Source organism: Lissotriton vulgaris, chromosome 8 (assembly GCF_964263255.1).
Source record: "Lissotriton vulgaris chromosome 8, aLisVul1.2, whole genome shotgun sequence".
Lineage (NCBI taxonomy): Eukaryota > Metazoa > Chordata > Amphibia > Caudata > Salamandridae > Lissotriton > Lissotriton vulgaris.
This window is the reverse complement of record NC_141696.1, coordinates 1,528,623,197-1,528,630,696: the sequence shown is the minus strand read 5'-3', so window position 1 is coordinate 1,528,630,696 and position 7,500 is coordinate 1,528,623,197.

Genomic DNA, 7,500 nt, shown 5'->3' with positions numbered 1-7,500 from the left:
CATTCAGAGTTAAAAAAACAACTGCCTAACCTGGATCCCAAAAATGCTATTTACCCATTGCACCAGTTAACTGGGGAATGATACAGGACTCCTTAAAACATATCTCTACCATATGAGGTTAAAAATCCAGGTCCTGCATCTATTTTGTTAAATGGTTTAAATTAAAGTATGAAGACCACAGCTATAAGCAGGCCGAAATAGCTCAGTTGGGCGAGCGTTAGACTGAAGATCTAAAGGTCCCTGGCTCAATCCCGGGTTTCGGCACAGTTGAGAGGTTCCTTGCTTCTAAGAAAATAGGTCTTGGGATCAGCTGTAGTTCTTTTTCTCTATTCATCAAATTTTTTCCAACTGATCTACAACACAATCAATTTAACATAGACTTTGCTTTATGTCCTCCTTCTAAACTTGCTTCCACCTCTCTTACCTTCAGGTTTGACAATGAATATTTCCCATTTCATGCTTTTTTGTAAAGTAAACTCTTGTCTGCATTACCTTCCACTTCCCCTTGAACACAGATGTCAGTAGTCAGATGACATTGCTTACCTACTCATGCCAAATATATCTGGGTAATATAGTGCTAGTCCATTCAGAGTTAAAAAAACAACTACCTAACCTGGATCCAAAAAATGCTATTTACCCATTGCACCAGTTAATTGCGGAATGATACAGGACTCCTTAAAACATATCTCTACCATGTGAGGTTAAAAATCCAGGTCCTGCATCTATTTTGTTAAATGGTTTAAATTGAAGTATGAAGACCACAGCTATAAGCAGGCCGAAATAGCTCAGTTGGGAGAGCGTTAGACTGAAGATCTGAAGGTCCCTGGTTCAATCCCGGGATTCGGCACAGTTGAGAGGTTACTTGCTTCTAACAAAATAGGTCTTGGAATCAGCTGTAGTACTTTTTCTCTATTCATCAAATTTTTTCCAACTGATCTACAACACAATCAATTTAACATAGACTTTGCTTTATGTCCTCCTTCTAAACTTGCTTCCACCTCTCTTACCTTCAGGTTTGACAATGAATATTTCCCATTTCATGCTTTTTTGTAAAGTAAACTCTTGTCTGCATTACCTTCCACTTCCCCTTGAACACAGATGTCAGTAGTCAGATGACATTGCTTACCTACTCATGCCAAATATATCTGGGTAATATAGTGCTAGTCCATTCAGAGTTAAAAAAACAACTACCTAACCTGGATCCCAAAAATGCTATTTGCCCATTGCACCAGTTAATTGCGGAATGATACATGACTCCTTAAAACATATCTCTACCATATGAGGTTAAAAATCCAGGTCCTGCATCTATTTTGTTAAATGGTTTAAATTAAAGTATGAAGACTACAGCTAGCAGGAGGCAGAAATAGCTCAGTTGGGAGAGCGTTAGACTGAAGATCTAAAGGTCCCTGGTTTAATCCCGGGTTTTGGCACTGTTGAGAGGTTCCTTGCTTCTCACAAAATAAGTCTTGGAATCAGCTGTAGTACTTTTTTCTCTATCAACATTTTTATCAACTGATCCACAAAATGATCAATTCAACATAGACTTTGCTTCATGTCCTCCTTTTAAACTTTCTTCCACCTATCTTTCCTTCAGGTTTGACTATGAATGTTTCCCATTTCGTCCTTTTTTGTAAAGTAAACTCTTGTCTGCATCACATTCCACTTCCCCGTGAACACAGATGTCAGTAGTCAGATGACATTGCTTACCTACTCATGCCAAATATATCTGGGTAATATAATGCTAGTCCATTCAGATTTAAAAAAACAACTACCTAACCTGGATCCCAAAAATGCTATTTACCCATTGCACCAGTTAACTGGGGAATGATACAGGACTCCTTAAAACATATCTCTACCATATGAGGTTAAAAATCCAGGTCCTGCATCTATTTTGTTAAATGGTTCAAATTAAAGTATGAAGACCCCAGCTATCAGAAGGTCAAAATAGCTCAGTTGGGAGAGCGTTAAACTGAAGATCTAAAGGTCCCTGGTTCAATCCTGGGTTTCGGCACAGTTGAGAGGTTCCTTGCTTCTAACAAAATAGGTCTTGGAATCAGCTGTAGTACTTTTTCTCTATTCATCAAATTTTTTCCAACTGATCTACAACACAATCAATTTAACATAGACTTTGCTTTATGTCCTCCTTTTAAACTTGCTTCCACCTCTCTTACCTTCAGGTTTGACAATGAATATTTCCCATTTCATGCTTTTTTGTAAAGTAAACTCTTGTCTGCATTACCTTCCACCTCCCCTTGAATACAGATGTCAGTAGTCAGATGACATTGCTTACCTACTCATGCCAAATATATCTGGGTAATATAGTGCTAGTCCATTCAGAGTTAAAAAAACAACTACCTAACCTGGATCCCAAAACTGCTATTTGCCCATTGCACCAGTTAATTGCGGAATGATACAGGACTCCTTAAAACATATCTCTACCATATGAGGTTAAAAATCCAGGTCCTGCATCTATTTTGTTAAATGGTTTAAATTAAAGTATGAATACCACAGCTATAAGCAGGCCGCAATAGCTCAGTTGGGAGAGCGTTAGACTGAAGATCTAAAGGTCCCTTGTTCAATCCCGGGTTTCGGCACAGTTGAGAGGTTCCTTGCTTCTAACAAAATAGGTCTTGGAATCAGCTGTAGTACTTTTTTCTCTATCAACATTTTTATCAACTGATCTACAAAATGATCAATTCAACATAGACTTTGCTTTCTGTCCTCCTTTTAAACTTTCTTCCACCTATCTTGCCTTCAGGTTTGACAATGAATGTTTCCCATTTCGTCCTTTTTTGTAAAGTAAACTCTTGTCTGCATCACATTCCACTTCCCCTTGAACACAGATGTCAGTAGTCAGATGACATTGCTTACCTACTCTTGCCAAATATATCTAGGTAATATAGTGCTAGTCCATTCAGAGTTAAAAAAACAACTACCTAACCTGGATCCCAAAAATGCTATTTACCCATTGCACCGGTTAACTGGGGAATGATACAGGACTCCTTAAAACATATCTCTACCATATGAGGTTAAAAATCCCGGTCCTGCATCTATTTTGTTAAATGGTTCAAATTAAAGTATGAAGACCCCAGCTATCAGAAGACCGAAATAGCTCAGTTGGGAGAGCGTTAGACTGAAGATCTAAAGGTCCCTTGTTCAATCCCGGGTTTCGGCACAGTTGAGAGGTTCCTTGCTTCTAGCAAAATAGGTCTTGGAATCAGCTGTAGTACTTTTTCTCTATTCATCAAATTTTTTCCAACTGATCTACAACACAATCAATTTAACATCGACTTTGCTTTATATCCTCCTTCTAAACTTGCTTCCACCTCTCTTACCTTCAGGTTTGACAATGAATATTTCCCATTTCATGCTTTTTTGTAAAGTAAACTCTTGTCTGCATTACCTTCCACCTCCCCTTGAATACAGATGTCAGTAGTCAGATGACATTGCTTACCTACTCATGCCAAATATATCTGGGTAATATAGTGCTAGTCCATTCAGAGTTAAAAAAACAACTACCTAACCTGGATCCCAAAACTGCTATTTGCCCATTGCACCAGTTAATTGCGGAATGATACAGGACTCCTTAAAACATATCTCTACCATATGAGGTTAAAAATCCAGGTCCTGCATCTATTTTGTTAAATGGTTTAAATTAAAGTATGAAGACTACAGCTAGCAGGAGGCCGAAATAGCTCAGTTGGGAGAGCGTTAGACTGAAGATCTGAAGGTCCCTGGTTCAATCCCGGGTTTCGGCACAGTTGAGAGGTTACTTGCTTCTAACAAAATAGGTCTTGGAATCAGCTGTAGTACTTTTTCTCTATTCATCAAATTTTTTCCAACTGATCTACAACACAATCAATTTAACATAGACTTTGCTTTATGTCCTCCTTCTAAACTTGTTTCCACCTCTCTTACCTTCAGGTTTGACAATGAATATTTCCCATTTCATGCTTTTTTGTAAAGTAAACTCTTGTCTGCATTACCTTCCACTTCCCCTTGAACACAGATGTCAGTAGTCAGATGACATTGCTTACCTACTCATGCCAAATATATCTGGGTAATATAGTGCTAGTCCATTCAGAGTTAAAAAAACAACTACCTAACCTGGATCCCAAAAATGCTATTTGCCCATTGCACCAGTTAATTGCGGAATGATACATGACTCCTTAAAACATATCTCTACCATATGAGGTTAAAAATCCAGGTCCTGCATCTATTTTGTTAAATGGTTTAAATTAAAGTATGAAGACTACAGCTAGCAGGAGGCAGAAATAGCTCAGTTGGGAGAGCGTTAGACTGAAGATCTAAAGGTCCCTGGTTTAATCCCGGGTTTCGGCACTGTTGAGAGGTTCCTTGCTTCTAACAAAATAGGTCTTGGAATCAGCTGTAGTACTTTTTTCTCTATCAACATGTTTATCAACTGATCTACAAAATGATCAATTCAACATAGACTTTGCTTTCTGTCCTCCTTTTAAACTTTCTTCCACCTATCTTGCCTTCAGGTTTGACTATGAATGTTTTCCATTTCGTCCTTTTTTGTAAAGTAAACTCTTGTCTGCATCACATTCCACTTCCCCTTGAACACAGATGTCAGTAGTCAGATGACATTGCTTACCTACTCATGCCAAATATATCTGGGTAATATAGTGCTAGTCCATTCAGAGTTAAAAAAACAACTACCTAACCTGGATCCCAAAAATGCTATTTACCCATTGCACCAGTTAACTGGGGAATGATACGGGACTCCTTAAAACATATCTCTACCATATGAGGTTAAAAATCCAGGTCCTGCATCTATTTTGTTAAATGGTTCAAATTAAAGTATGAAGACCCCAGCTATCAGAAGGCCGAAATAGCTCATTTGGGAGAGCATTAGACTGAAGATCTAAAGGTCCCTGGTTCAATCCCGGGTTTCGGCACAGTTGAGAGGTTCCTTGCTTCTAACAAAATAGGTCTTGGAATCAGCTGTTGTATTTTTTTCTCTATCAACATTTTTATCAACTGATCTACAAAATGATCAATTCAACATAGACTTTGCTTTCTGTCCTCCTTTTAAACTTTCTTCCACCTATCTTGCCTTCAGGTTTGACTATGAGTGTTTTCCATTTCGTCCTTTTTTGTAAAGTAAACTCTTGTCTGCATCACATTCCACTTCCCCTTGAACACAGATGTCAGTAGTCAGATGACATTGCTTACCTACTCATGCCAAATATATCTGGGTAATATAGTGCGAGTCCATTCAGAGTTAAAAAAACAACTGCCTAACCTGGATCCCAAAAATGCTATTTACCCATTGCACCAGTTAACTGGGGAATGATACAGGACTCCTTAAAAGATATCTCTACCATATGAGGTTAAAAATCCAGGTCCTGCATCTATTTTGTTAAATGGTTTAAATTAAAGTATGAAGACCACAGCTATAAGCAGGCCGAAATAGCTCAGTTGGGCGAGCGTTAGACTGAAGATCTAAAGGTCCCTGGCTCAATCCTGGGTTTCGGCACAGTTGAGAGGTTCCTTGCTTCTAAGAAAATAGGTCTTGGGATCAGCTGTAGTTCTTTTTCTCTATTCATCAAATTTTTTCCAACTGATCTACAACACAATCAATTTAACATAGACTTTGCTTTATGTCCTCCTTCTAAACTTGCTTCCACCTCTCTTACCTTCAGGTTTGACAATGAATATTTCCCATTTCATGCTTTTTTGTAAAGTAAACTCTTGTCTGCATTACCTTCCACTTCCCCTTGAACACAGATGTCAGTAGTCAGATGACATTGCTTACCTACTCATGCCAAATATATCTGGGTAATATAGTGCTAGTCCATTCAGAGTTAAAAAAACAACTACCTAACCTGGATCCAAAAAATGCTATTTACCCATTGCACCAGTTAATTGCGGAATGATACAGGACTCCTTAAAACATATCTCTACCATGTGAGGTTAAAAATCCAGGTCCTGCATCTATTTTGTTAAATGGTTTAAATTGAAGTATGAAGACCACAGCTATAAGCAGGCCGAAATAGCTCAGTTGGGAGAGCGTTAGACTGAAGATCTGAAGGTCCCTGGTTCAATCCCGGGATTCGGCACAGTTGAGAGGTTACTTGCTTCTAACAAAATAGGTCTTGGAATCAGCTGTAGTACTTTTTCTCTATTCATCAAATTTTTTCCAACTGATCTACAACACAATCAATTTAACATAGACTTTGCTTTATGTCCTCCTTCTAAACTTGCTTCCACCTCTCTTACCTTCAGGTTTGACAATGAATATTTCCCATTTCATGCTTTTTTGTAAAGTAAACTCTTGTCTGCATTACCTTCCACTTCCCCTTGAACACAGATGTCAGTAGTCAGATGACATTGCTTACCTACTCATGCCAAATATATCTGGGTAATATAGTGCTAGTCCATTCAGAGTTAAAAAAACAACTACCTAACCTGGATCCCAAAAATGCTATTTGCCCATTGCACCAGTTAATTGCGGAATGATACATGACTCCTTAAAACATATCTCTACCATATGAGGTTAAAAATCCAGGTCCTGCATCTATTTTGTTAAATGGTTTAAATTAAAGTATGAAGACTACAGCTAGCAGGAGGCAGAAATAGCTCAGTTGGGAGAGCGTTAGACTGAAGATCTAAAGGTCCCTGGTTTAATCCCGGGTTTTGGCACTGTTGAGAGGTTCCTTGCTTCTCACAAAATAAGTCTTGGAATCAGCTGTAGTACTTTTTTCTCTATCAACATTTTTATCAACTGATCCACAAAATTATCAATTCAACATAGACTTTGCTTCATGTCCTCCTTTTAAACTTTCTTCCACCTATCTTGCCTTCAGGTTTGACTATGAATGTTTCCCATTTCGTCCTTTTTTGTAAAGTAAACTCTTGTCTGCATCACATTCCACTTCCCCGTGAACACAGATGTCAGTAGTCAGATGACATTGCTTACCTACTCATGCCAAATATATCTGGGTAATATAATGCTAGTCCATTCAGATTTAAAAAAACAACTACCTAACCTGGATCCCAAAAATGCTATTTACCCATTGCACCAGTTAACTGGGGAATGATACAGGACTCCTTAAAACATATCTCTACCATATGAGGTTAAAAATCCAGGTCCTGCATCTATTTTGTTAAATGGTTCAAATTAAAGTATGAAGACCCCAGCTATCAGAAGGCCAAAATAGCTCAGTTGGGAGAGCGTTAAACTGAAGATCTAAAGGTCCCTGGTTCAATCCTGGGTTTCGGCACAGTTGAGAGGTTCCTTGCTTCTAACAAAATAGGTCTTGGAATCAGCTGTAGTACTTTTTCTCTATTCATCAAATTTTTTCCAACTGATCTACAACACAATCAATTTAACATAGACTTTGCTTTATGTCCTCCTTTTAAACTTGCTTCCACCTCTCTTACCTTCAGGTTTGACAATGAATATTTCCCATTTCATGCTTTTTTGTAAAGTAAACTCTTGTCTGCATTACCTTCCACCTCCCCTTGAATACA